The following is a 13,923-nucleotide window of genomic DNA, read 5'->3' as shown; positions in this document are numbered from 1 at the left end:
ATGTGGAAGTAGAAGGATAATAAATCATAACAAGGGTGAAAAAGAGTAACTTGTGGAAGAGGCATAGAAGAACATTACAGAACTAAAAGAGGAAGTTGTACAGGTAACAACTCAAAGAACTGAATATGAAATATTTAATATGGCTAGAATGAGTTGATAACCAGTTCGCGCAGAATGTAGGTCGAATATAAACAAGGGCTAAAACCATGAATGATAATAGAACAGAGAATGTCACGTTTCTGAAACGTCACTGTGGAGCATATCACAGAATTGAAGCGAAACAAAGACTGCGGAAAAATAGTGGAGGAGCAGTTGAAAAGTGCGGAGCATGGTTCGGCAGAGAGGTATTAAAAGGGCACTTACAGCACTAAATATAGAGATACTGAGAGGAAACTAGAAAAGCACTCTACAGCAAAGTGTGTGCGCTGCAGTGTCACAAGTCCTGGACGAAATCAGGTAATACGATAATTCAGACTGTTCCACTAATATCAAACGAGTCTGCTACTGTGTAAGCAGAGGAAATGTTGAGATGTTTTGTGGTAATGTGGGTATGCATAAACGTGGTGCAAGTGATGTAAACCAAGCATGGGACAATATATGAAAAGCAAATCGTGTTAGACCAAAGTTTTAAGAAATGAGAATTGGAAAAAAAGGCAACAGACAAGGATGTACCATATCTAACACTTTATTGCTGTGGGCGAAAATAACACCACTTTCCCCCTCCGCTTCCACATAACGTGTAGAGTTCCCTTATGATTTCAGCGACTGAACAATGACTGTTTTTTTTTTTTTTTTTTAATAGAGCAACAAACACAATTTTACATTACTATCAGATCATTAAAAGATGAGAGTAAAACGACAAGGGGTTCAATTATTTCATGTTATGTAAGTCATTTACAATATCTAACCAGAAAAACAACGTTTTAAATTACTTAGAATTTGAAATTCTAAGTACTTCGCTATACACACCTTTTATACTTTCCCCTTACGCGATAACTACAAATTAATGGACAGAATTTTGTAAGAAATTCCAGCTCCCTTTCTGCATGTAGCTCGAAGTTTTCCGTTTCACTCGACAGTGGAACGCTGCTTGGGTTGTTCCTCCAGACGGACGATTTACTCTTCACTCTACACAGAAAGAAAATAAATCTTCCCGCTGTTAAAGTTATAGAGGCATTTACCATTTCCAGAAAGTCTAGTCTGGAGTTCGACTATAAAACGCGGCACTTCGGCAAAGTTTGAACTGTGCGACGTCTTCGTTCGACGTAAAAGTGTTCTTCCCTGCAGAGTTTGGTGTATTTCTGGCTCTCCGCGGAGTACTACGGATGAGCGACGATCGGAGTGTAAGTGCAAATACGTAGAACACTTTCCTGAAGAGGAGGGACACGACAACATCGCCTTCACGAAAACCAAGTAAATTCATCTAATCTGTTGCAATGACTTAGAAGCGCACTAACACATCTGAAAATATCTTTCGTAATCTACACAAGCGTACGATACAAGCATCTCTCTCTTGATAACTGGATGGTCACTACAGAAACTTGTATATCACTTTCTGCAATATCTCAGTACTGATGAAAAACGTGATAAGCCTAAGTGAGCAGATATAAATACTGATATTCATATCAAAAGTAAACGAATAATGAATTATTCACTGTGAAAGCGCTGGTTGCATGACTGTATATCCGTGGTCTATTGTAACAGAAAACATTTACTTTTCTTGGAATAAGTTTATATATAACAAACAATGATATAAAATGTTATACATCACTAACTAGAATTTTCATGATTATTTCATTAGTACTCTATTTCCGGTAATGCAATAACGAAATACTTGGTTAAAAAGAAATATTAGTACATCATAAATATCAACAATGTGACTCTGTTTCTAAAAATGTACAACATCACAACGAACGATTGATTTCTTTGATGTACACACAGAACACGGTAAAGGAACATTTAACTAACACATGAACAGTAACTAGTAAGACTTTATGAAACATGCCTTAAAAGATCCTTGGCGCTTGGTTACTGTAGTCAGAGTAGATGCACAGCGCGAGAAGGAGCACAATGCAAATAAAGTTTTCTGTAGCATATAATTAAGTACTCACTTACGCATTTAACACTTTTATTTTCCCGTGAAAAACGAATCGACTCCGTGTATGATGAAAACTCTTGAAACGGTGATGGAAACTGACGACATGATTAAAGTTCCGTTAGTGGTACACATTTTCGTTTTCTGAAGGTGATTTTTTTCCATCTATATAACGGGTTCTTACAGTCAACCATAGTCTTTTCTCTCATCGTTTGTCCATAGTTGCGATGCATTTTCGTTTTTCCTTTAATTTTTTATTGCTTTTAAGAGACTAGGGGGAGAACCCAAGCATCTGATGTCAGCAGTATTGTTAAAATATACAAAGTTACTCGAGGGAGGACTATTTTCTAAAGTTCGTGTAGCTGCCCACAGATGACATGGTCATATTATAACGTCACCAATAATTCCGGAAATAGTCCAGTAGTGGTATGGTATTCTGCCTTATGGCAATCTTGTCATGGTTTAAGCCTCTTCCACTTTCGTCTGTCCATAGCCAGTCTTTTCATTTCTGAATATTTGCCTCCTTTGATATTGTTGAGCATTTGATATCTTCTTTTTCCTCTTCGCCTTTTTCCCTCCACCATTCCTTCTATTCCTTCCTTCAATAAACAGTCCCCATGTATAACTCAATTTTGCCAAAAAATGTTACACAATGCTGCTTAAAGGAACCATTCAAAAGTTGCTTATAACTTTAGGCTCACAGATGGCTTTGAAAATTGTTCAGATGGTTGAAATGGCTCTGAGCACTATGGGACTTAACATCTGACGTCATCAGTTCCCTAGAACCTAGAACTACTTAAACCTAACTAACCTAAAGACATCACACACTTCCATACCCGAGGCAGGATTCGAACCTGCGACCGTTGCAGTCGCGCGGTTCCGGACTGCGCGCCTAGAACCGCTAGACCACCGCCGCCGGCTATTATTGTATATATACATGCTTTTATCTTTATGTAAATTTATATGTACACGATGTATACATTAATTTGTTTATTTTGCTGTATAATCAGTTATGTATATTATGTAAATATCGCTGAGTAATCGCTGAGGGCATGTTAGGGAAACGTTAGGTTTTTGTCAACGAATAAATATCGTTGGAGTAGCTGCGTCTCTGGAAGCGGGAGGATGTTACGTCAGAGCGCGCGCTACACAGAGAGAGAACTCTGACGTGAGACTTGGTGAAGTGCGGGCGCATGGATGGCGTGCACTGTACCGGAGGAGGGATTGTTTGGCGGCACGTGGCAAGTGATGAGCGTGGGCGGTGGAAATATTGGCTGCAGCATCATCAAGAACCCTCCACACCAATATCATTGCCAGTAACTCCCGTGCTCGCTAATTATGATAGAAAGGAGCCAGCAGCACTATCGTCGTCAGCAACTTCGTCACGGCGAGAATGGACTGAAGTAAGATTGCGGCATCACAGCTTAGTGTCAACTAGTTTTGTAACGTCGTTACACAGCTTTCTGGAGTTTTTCGAGTGAATAATTACCATAGTTTAATCAAAACTGTTTACCCGGAATTCTCCTAAAATCATTCACCAAGTAGGTTCCTGTCCTGTCCTATTGTTACAATAATCCGAGTACCGTTTATGAAAAATGAAAATTGCAGTGCCAGTTAATTTTGCTTATGAAATAAATGATTCAGTTAGATTAAAGATTTGAACTTAAAGCTTTCAGTAATTTCAGTCTCACTAACTTTAAATTTGAACTTTAATCTGAGGCGATCTAATTGTTGCAAATAGTAAATCAACTAATAAAATTTAAATGATCCCTGGCACTATGAACAAAAGCACTAACTAGAATTAACGAGTGAGTGAAAATATCAGTGATTATTGTAATTTGTTGTTAGTAAAGTTCTGGTTCACATTTTGACTTGCAGTATATTAATTACCTTTTGATACTGTAATTATCAATTTCTACTTCCCTGTTCAGAAGTCAATAGAGTTTCTTTTCATTACTTCCCGCCATTTTCCAAAATTCATATGAAAATAGTAGACGTTATTTTGAGGTAGCGCCATTGTCACTTATTTCAACTCTATTAGTTAATGATATTTCGAGTGCAATCTATTTTCTTTCTCGCTTTATCACGTAAATGTTTCAATTCTTTTTGCTAACGTGCGTGCAGCCCTCTGTTGCCGCGCGTGTTCGAGTAATTCTTGACGTTGACTGTTCGGCTCATTAATTCACCTACCGAACAGAAATTTTGCCCAATTGGGCTGGCGACCGTATTTCGTTTAGCTATAGTTATTTCAGTAACTCTTATTGTTCTGTTCTGATCCACGTGGTACCACTTCTCGTTGGCACAGTACGTGAATGACTGCACAAACCTTTCGAACAACAATACTAAATTTTACAGTAATTAAGTAGGCGGAATAAGTTGTCCTAGAAGGCATCTTGTTGTTAACCTCCCCCTCATTTATCGACTTTATATTGAATCTTCGGAACGATAGTCTTTTCAAAATTTTATACCAATTGTTTAGGCACTTGCTTACACGGTCATATATTTCTAATATTGTCGGTTGAAGGGAAGGGGGACGTTACACCCTGTGGGGAGAAAATCCATGGAATAGCGATATACGTATATACAGACGGCCGTAGTATCGCGTACACAAGGTATAAACGTGTCGATAACATATTGGACCCTCTGGTGACAAACAGACCCGAACTATTTGAAACAGTTAACGCAGAACAGGGAATCAGCGATCATAAAGCGGTTACTGCATCGATGATTTCAGCCGTAAATAGAAATATTAAAAAGGGTAGGAAGATTTTTCTGTTTAGCAAAAGTGATAAAAAGCAGATTACAGAGTACCTGACGGCTCAACACAAAAGTTTTGCCTCAAGTACAGATAGTATTGAGGATCAGTGGACAAAGTTCAAAACCATCGTACAATATGTGTTAGAGGAGTATGTGCCAAGCAAGATCGTAAGAGATGGAAAAGAGCCACCGTGGTACAACAACCGAGTTAGGAAACTGCTGCGGAAGCAAAGGGAACTTCACAGCAAACATAAACATAGCCAAAGCCTTGCAGACAAACAAAAATTACGCGAAGCGAAGTGTAGTGTGAGGAGGGCTATGCGAGAGGCATTCAAAGAATTCGAAAGTAAAGTTCTATGTACTGACTTGGCAGAAAATCATAAGAAATTTTGGTCTTATGTCAAAGCGGTAGGTGGATCAAAACAAAAAGTCCAGACACTCTGTGACCAAAATGGTACTGAAACAGAGGATGACAGACTAAAGGCCGAAATACTAAATGTCTTTATCCAAAGCTGTTTCGCAGAGGAAGACTGCACTGTAGTTCCTTCTCTAGATTGTCGCACAGATGACAAAATGGTAGATATCGAAATAAACGACACAGGGATAGAGAAAAAATTAAAATCGCTCAAAAGAGGAAAGGTCGCTGGACCTGATGGGATACCAGTTCGATTATACACAGACTACCCGAAGGAACTTGCCCCCCTTCTTGCAGCGGTGTACCGTAGGTCTCTAGAAGAGCGTAGCGTTCCAAAGGATTGGAAAAGGGCACAGGTCGTCCCCCTTTTTAAGAAGGGACGACGAACAGATGTGCAGAACTATAGACCTATATCTCTAACGTCGATCAGTTGTAGACTTTTGGAACAAGTATTATGTTCGAGTATAATGACTTTTCTGGAGACTAGAAATCTACTCTGTAAGAATCAGCATGGGTTTCGAAAAAGACGGTCGTGTGAAAAAACCCAGCTCCCGCTATTCGTCCACGAGACTCAGAGGGCCATAGACACGGGTTCCAGGTAGATGCCGTGTTTCTTGACTTCCGCAAGGCGTTCGATACAGTTCCCCACAGTCGTTTAATGAACAAAGTAAGAGCATATGGACTATCAGACCAACTGTGTGATTGGATTGAAGAGTTCCTAGATAACAGAACGCAGCATGTCATTCTCAATGGAGAGAAGTCTTCCGAAGTAAGAGTGATTTCAGGTGTGCCGCAGGGGGTGTCATAGGACCGTTGCTGTTCACAATATACATAAATGACCTTGTGGATGACATCGGAAGTTCACTGAGGCTTTTTGCGGATGATGCTGTGGTATATCGAGAGGTTGTAACAATGGAAAATTGTACTGAGATGCAGGAGGATCTGCAGTGAATTGACGCATGGTGCAGGGAATGGCAATTGAATCTCAATGTGGACAAGTGTAATGTGCTGCGAATACACAGAAAGATAGTTCCCTTATCATTTAGCTACAAAATAGCAGGTCAGCAACTGGAAGCAGTTAATTCCATAAATTATCTGGGAGTACGCATTAGGAGTGAATGAAAATGGAATTATCATATAAAGTTGATCGTCGGTATAGCAGATGCCAGACTCAGATTCATTGGAAGAAACCTAAGGAAATGCATCCGAAAACAAAGGAAGTAGGTTACAGTACGCTTGTTCGCCCACTGCTTGAATACTGCTCAGCAGTGTGGGATCCGTGCCAGATAGGGTTTATAGAAGAGATAGAGAAGATCCAACGGAGAGCAGCGCGCTTCGTTACAGGATCATTTAGTAATCGCGAAAGCGTTACGGAGATGATAGACAAACTCCGGTGGAAGACTCTGCAGGAGAGACGCTCAGTAGCTCGGTACGGGCTTTTGTTAAAGTTTCGAGAACATACCTTCAATGAGGAATCAAGCAGTATATTGCTCCCTCCTACGTATATCTCGAGAAGGGACCGTGAGGATAAAATCAGAGAGATTAGAGCCCACACAGAAGCATACCGACAATCCTTCTTTCCACGAACAATACGAGACTGGAATAGAAGGGAGAACCGATAGAGGTACTCAGGGTACCCTCCGCCACACACCGTCAGGTGGCTTGCGGAATATGGATGTAGATGTAGATGTAGAACGGGCAGTGCGTTGGTGGAGCTACCATTTGTCCTCAAATGGTTCATGTGAAAAGGTTTGCAACGAGTGTGTGGCCGCACGACGAGAATTGACAGACAGACAGACTTTGAACGCCAAATGGTAGTTCAAGCTAAAAGCATGGGACATTCCATTTCGGAAATCGATCGAGAATTCACTGTTATGATATCCACAGTATTTAGAGTCATGGACCTAAATTCTCGGCAAGGCATTGTGCGAGCTGGTGGTGGTTTCCTAAGGATCGGGCTGTGATTACATGGGATGGACTGAGTCCTATGATTGGCTAGAAATGGCTATGTTCGTCTATTTGGAGACCATTTTCAGCCATTCGTGGACTTCATGTTCCCAAACAACAAGGAATTTTTGTGGATGACAATGCAATGACACCAGGCCACAATTGTTCGCGATAGGTTTGAAGAACGTTCGCCGGCCGACGTGACCGAGCGGTTCTAGGCGCTTCAGTCTGGAACCACGCGACCGCTACAGTCGCAGGTTCGAATCCTGCCTCGGGCATGGATGTGTGTGATGTGCTTAGGTTAGTTAGCTTTAAGAAGTTCTAAGTTGTAGGGGACTGAGCACCTCAGATGTTAAGTCCCATAGTGCTCAGAGCCATTTGAACCATTTTGAAGAACGTTCTGGACATTTTGAGGGAATGATCTGACCACCCACATCGCCCGACATCAGTATCATTGAACATGTAAGGGACATTATCCATATATCAGTTCTTGCACAAAATCCCCAACGGGCAACACTTTCGCCGTTATGGACGACTATAGAGGCAGCATGGTTCGACGTGTCTGCTGGGGACTTCCGACGACTAGCTGAGTCCACGTCATGTCGAGCTGCTGCACTACAGCGGCGGAAACGAGTTCACCACAATATTAGGAGTAACCCGAACAGGGTATGCAAAGGATTCATAATTTCGTCGAAGAATTTTCTGGTATCTGATACTGAGTTTCTGTTTTATTCCGTTTTGCCATGAGCGTGCTGCACACGAAGAAGCTATGAGACTCGCAGGCAGAGGTGAATTATCAACGGAAGCCACAACAGCATCCAACCGTCCAGGGTATGTCTTGAGAGCCCTTGACAGCCATGGCAACACACGAATTGTCTACATCCTTTGTAGCCAGTTAGTAACAAAGGGACGTGGGAAGATTACCCGTTTGATCGATCAAATCGTCCAATTAAAACTCACTGTTGCCTGTCACAGGCAAAAATTCTAATATTCCAGTTAAAATGACCATGTCATGAACCAGCTGATCAGTTCACAATAATAAAAATAACATAAAAAGGAACTTGCTTTATCCACACAGGCAAACGCCCTGCCCTCTGACGACAAGAAAGTGACTAAACATGTGATACTGCTATGGAACCATTTTATGCTCCTGCGCTTTTTAAACACACACAGTGTAAGTGGTGGTTTTTATGAAACGTCCTATGAACCATCTAAAGCAACAGATAAAAAACTGTTAACCCTCTATGATAAGCTTACTGATAACCGTGAAATGGAACTTACATATAAAGTCAGTAGTCCATGAGAGAAAGAGAGGGGTGAGATATTTTGGAAGTTTTCTCGTGAAGCATAATGCGTCTCTAAATGAAATTCCATATAGCGTAATTTATTCTAGAGCATAGTTCTAGAGCGTACGTTGAAGGAATTCTGAGGTGCTACAACAGTAATGGCCGGCATAGGCCACAGAAAAGTACAATAGAAATGCTAAGAAAGTTTGAACTGGTATCACGAAACTAGTCAAGGTGTTGCTAAACAAAACTCATGAGCCAAAGGTGTGGTGTGTTTATTATAATCAGTCCTGAACATAGCCAACGCAAATCCAAAGAACAAGATGAATTGTGCACGTAATTTAACGTGTTGGATAAATGTTTCAGAGATTTCTTGCCGCGTCAGACTTACAAGTAAACTGAAACTGTCGACGTCTTCTGCAGTCATTCTCAGCAGCTATTTACAGGCTATGGGGAACTTCATTTAGTTAACGGCATTATGTCATAAAGGCGTCACGCAATCACGAACTTTTCATATCATATGCTACCAACAATTATGTAGATCAGAATGAGATTTTCACTCTGCAACGGAGTGTGCGCTGATATGAAACTTCCTGGCAGATTAAAACTGTGTGCCTGACCGAGACTCGAACTCGGGACCTTTGCCTTTCGCGGGCAGGTGCTCTACCAACTGAGCTACCGAAGCACGACTCACGCCCGGTACTCACAGCTTTACTTCTGCCAGTACCTCGTCTCCTACCTTCCAAACTTTACAGAAGCTCTCCTGTAAAGTTTGGAAGGTAGGAGACGAGGTACTGGCAGAAGTAAAGCTGTGAGTACCGGGCGTGAGTCGTGCTTCGGTAGCTCAGTTGGTAGAGCACTTGCCTGCGAAAGGCAAAGGTCCCGCGTTCGAGTCTCGGTCGGGCACACAGTTTTAATCTGCCAGGAAGTTTCAATTATGTAGATGACTGTGATGAATGAGCGTTGGTAGTCATGCTGAATTTGATAGATGGTGGACAACAGCTTATTTCTCTCTGAAATTTCAGCATCATGCACCAGTTTCCATGCACCACTAAGATACAGCCGCTGTCCCAGTTCAGCTGTTACTGAATGCCGTGTTCCCAACGGTAACTTTGACGAAAGACTCCCAATAAGGAGATGCCTGGGAAAAGGTTTCAGTTCATCAATCATAACCTCATATTTGTTTATATGGTTGCGCTCGGCAACAGTAGATTTGTCGAAACTGTGCTATACGAATTTGAGGTCGGTACTAAAAAAAATGGTTCTGAGCACTATGGGACTTAACATCTGTGGTCATCAGTCCCCTAGAACTTAGAACTACTTAAACCTAACTAACCTAAGGACATCACACACATCCATGCCCGAGGCAGGATTCGAACCTGCGACCGTAGCGGTCACGCGGTTCCAGACTGAGGCGCCTAGAACCACTCGGCGACTCCGGCCGGCGGTCGGTACTCAGCGTATCGACTCCCACTTCATACGATCCCGGTAGTCCTCTTTTCCTCTACATTTAGTGTTATGTAGCCACTCCACTTCGAAACGCTCAGTATGTGGACTCAATGATATTCGATGGATATTACTTCGCTGCCGTTATTGTCAAACTACCCTCGTTAACCACGAAATGTGACCGTGAGCATCGTGAACCGAAAGTCGTGTTATAAGTAACAAAATTTTAAGCAGACACGGTAATAGTATTTTACTTTCACGTGATAACTTGAAATTAGAAAGAAAGAAAACATAGATGGTGAACTGGGAATTTGACGCAGAACTGAATAACGTAAAAATATGGTGTTGTAATAATAATAAAAAACCACTCATATTCATGCAACTGCATTCCTAATCGTGCACTAAACAATATTTATTCAGATAATACTGTGCAGCTAATAGATCTATTAGTTTACTGCTATTTCTCAAAAGGACGTTCCTGAAGCTGTACTTCACGCTTTAGTGCCTAACTTTAGCTAAGAACCAGCATAATTACAGGTTGATGGATTGTGTAATGGTCGATACAAGAAGCAAGTTTAATTTTAAAATTACAAAACGTGAATGAAGAGGCTCGTCGAGAAAGTACACTTTACGAGAGGATCTCGAGCTTAGCTGGTTTGTTGCCGTGGACGTCATGAGTCGGTGACAGCGTACTTTTCATATCCTAGCTCAGTTTACCTGGAGTAGCACTACACATTTCATAGTGGCAAGCCTCTTCTTCCGACATGCCAGTACACAGCCACCACATATATAAATAGCCACAAGCCTTTTATTCGAGAGCCATTAATGCACACCGCCACATTTCCACGCATTTCTTCTCTCGACGACTGTCCGGCACAGTCTACTACTCCCGATGCAATTACGATCACTCAAGTCTCTGTCTTGTCAGAAACATTTACATAACACTGGCGGATATATCAAAATATCTGAAATAGCTATATGAAATGAAATTAACAAATATTCGAACGAAAATAGTGCTTTGCACTTATATTTTCGAAGTGTATGTCTTATGACTGTTACTGTCAGTAACTGTGATGCTACAATGTGACCGACTGCAATCGTGTAGTTAAATAATAACGCGTCGTTCCACCTATTTATGCACAATACGTCAAAAGGCGACTGTATTTTTCGTTATGTTTATATCTTTACCATTACATCAACTATAGTCTGCTAGCTCAACAAAAGAGACTTGCACCCGAACACGCTGCGGAATAGACCTGTGTTGCAACTTGGATGAAGCTGGTATTAGCTGACATCGAGGGCCCTCCGAGCCAAGTTAGCGGCAGCGGACTAATGTGGACACTTGTTTCTTGGATACCACGTGGAATAGCCCAACTGCCACTGCCACAACTGCATGTCTCATGAGGAGAACACGACAAGTGCCATCACCCTATTTCCCAGACACTTCGCTCAGTGGAAGAGGTTGAAATAAGGGAACGCGTGTCCTGGCTTATCATAGATAATCGACCGTTTCTGAAAAACCGCGGTCAAAATTTTCGAGGTAATTTCGAGGTTTTTTATGTGCCTCCTATTTTGAGAAATACTCAGCCGCAGTAGTGGCACAGTGGTTTGGGTTGTGGCATTTTAATTTTCCATCCCGTGTTCTAAGCCCGATTATTACTTTTATTTTTGTTTTCATCTATATACCCACGTCTGTAGAAGATAACTATACGATTGTTTCCCAGTGTATCCTGACATAACGTTACTGTTATGTGTTTACTAATAGTATGTCAGATGAATGAGTTTTAAAAAAGGTCATTGAGAAAATTACGACTAGAGAAAAAAGCGTTTATTTTTACAAAACAATACTTTTTCTACTTGAACATTTATGCACTTGTTCCAACTGGGTACAAGCTTTTTTATTCCGGCTGCAAAGAACTCTTTATCGTGATGTTTGAACCAATTTCACACAAACTTTTCCACGTCCTCGTTTTCCTGGAACGTCTTCTCACGTAATGGCTCCTTCAGTGCACCAAACAAACGAAAATCACTAGGTGCCAAATCAGCAATATAAGGGGGATGAGGCAGTACTTCCCAGCCCACATTTTCTATGGCTTCACGGGCTAGTTGAGCAATATGAGGACGTGCGTTGCCTTGCTGGAGAATCACACCTCTCCTAGAGAGATCCACAACGCCTCTCTCTCATGGCTGTCTTCAACTTGTTTAGAAGCAAATCCGAGTAGTATTGGCTGTTCATTGTAGGCTGTTCTTCGAGATAATAATAAAAAAAAACTGGACCTTCAGTGTCCCAAAACACCGTCTACATGACTTTTTCTGCTGATGCTTCGGTTTCGAAGTTATCTTGTCAGGTGAATTTGTGTGCCTCCACTCCACGCTTTGTCTTGTTGATTCTGGCTCATAATAATGAACCCAAGTTTCATAGCAAGTTAATATTTTGTTGAGGAAGTGCTCATCTTCTCTTTCACAACCTTCCTTTAGCTCTGTGCACACTCTCTACCTTGTTTCCTTGTGTAGCCGCCGGCAGGTGTGGCCGTGCGGTTCTAGGCTCTGCAGTCGGGAACCGCGCTACCGCGACGGTCGCAAGTTCGAATCCTGCCTGGGGCATGGATGTGTGTGATCTCCTTAGGTTAGTTAGGTTTAAGTAGTTCTAAGTTCTAGGGGACTGATGACCTCAGATCTTAAGTCCCATAGTGCTCAGAGCCATTTGAACCATTTGAACCTTGTGTAGCCGCGTCAACTCCATTGGGATCCATCTTGCACATGTTTTGCGGTACTTGAGCTTGTTACAGATAATGTTATGAATTGTACCAGCACTAACTCGAACCTTATCAAATATCATTTCCACAGTCACACGGCGGTCGGCACGAATAATGTCATCAATTTGACTTTCAAGTGAGGGAGTTGAAACCGCAACTGGTTGGCCAGAACGAGGTTCATCAATCACTGAGTCGTGACCATTTTTGAACTGCTATATCCACTAGTAAAAATTTGCACGATTCATACACCCTTCACTAAAAACTTTAGACATTCGGCAGTATATATTCACTGGTTTCTCGCCTTCAGCAAGTAAAAAACGAATAACAGAATGTTGTTCAACTAATGTGGACGTTTCAAGCGGACTTGTCATCTTGAAATGTATTTTAGGTCATAAACAAAACAATGTTGATACATCAGCTAATCAGGGCTCATCCCAGTGATGCCAACTTAAAGCCATAAAAGTACCAAACTGGCCCTACAAACAATTTTTTCCCCAGACCAATTTGTCTCTTTAATTATTGAATGACCCACGTATTTAAAGTAGTTTTCGGTAACTCCTGTTGTGTATCTTGACTGATAATCAATTGCAAGCACTAGCTTTCGGGAAACGTATCTCGTATGCATGATTTGCGACAAAATTATTGCTAACAGGCGAAATCTTCAGTAATGTTAACGCCGTTTCTTCCCCGACTGAGAATCACTCGAAGGAATGTCTCTGTCGTAAAGCTGCCTTCCCACGATGTTAATGGTGTTAGGAATATCTTGTGTTTCGAATATCGGTGTCATCCAAGTGAATGCGCCAAATCTTTCTGAAGAATAAACATAGGAATAAAATATAAGAATTAATATAAGACTTGATACAAGAATGAAATAACAGAATAAGAGAATTAAAAAAGATTGTAATCTCTCAACATACCACATACACATATACTCCACCTTAATGTATGACACTCACAGTGAAATCCTGTTGTAATTTTACAACTAATGCAACGCCCTTATGTCCCCTAATTTGATGAGAAATTTCGTGTAGTAACCTCCTATCGGCATGCGTAGATACATGAAAACAATAAAAAAAGACCGGCGACGCCAACCACTGAGCCACTATTTCGTATGACGACATCGCGCAGTAAGAGGCATACACTCCTGGAAATTGAAATAAGAACACCGTGAATTCATTGTCCCAGGAAGGGGAAACTTTATTGACACATTCCTGGGGTCAG

The sequence above is a fragment of the Schistocerca nitens genome, chromosome 7 (genome assembly GCF_023898315.1).
Source record: "Schistocerca nitens isolate TAMUIC-IGC-003100 chromosome 7, iqSchNite1.1, whole genome shotgun sequence".
Classification (NCBI taxonomy): Eukaryota; Metazoa; Arthropoda; class Insecta; order Orthoptera; family Acrididae; genus Schistocerca; species Schistocerca nitens.
Note: the sequence above shows the minus strand (reverse complement) of the source record.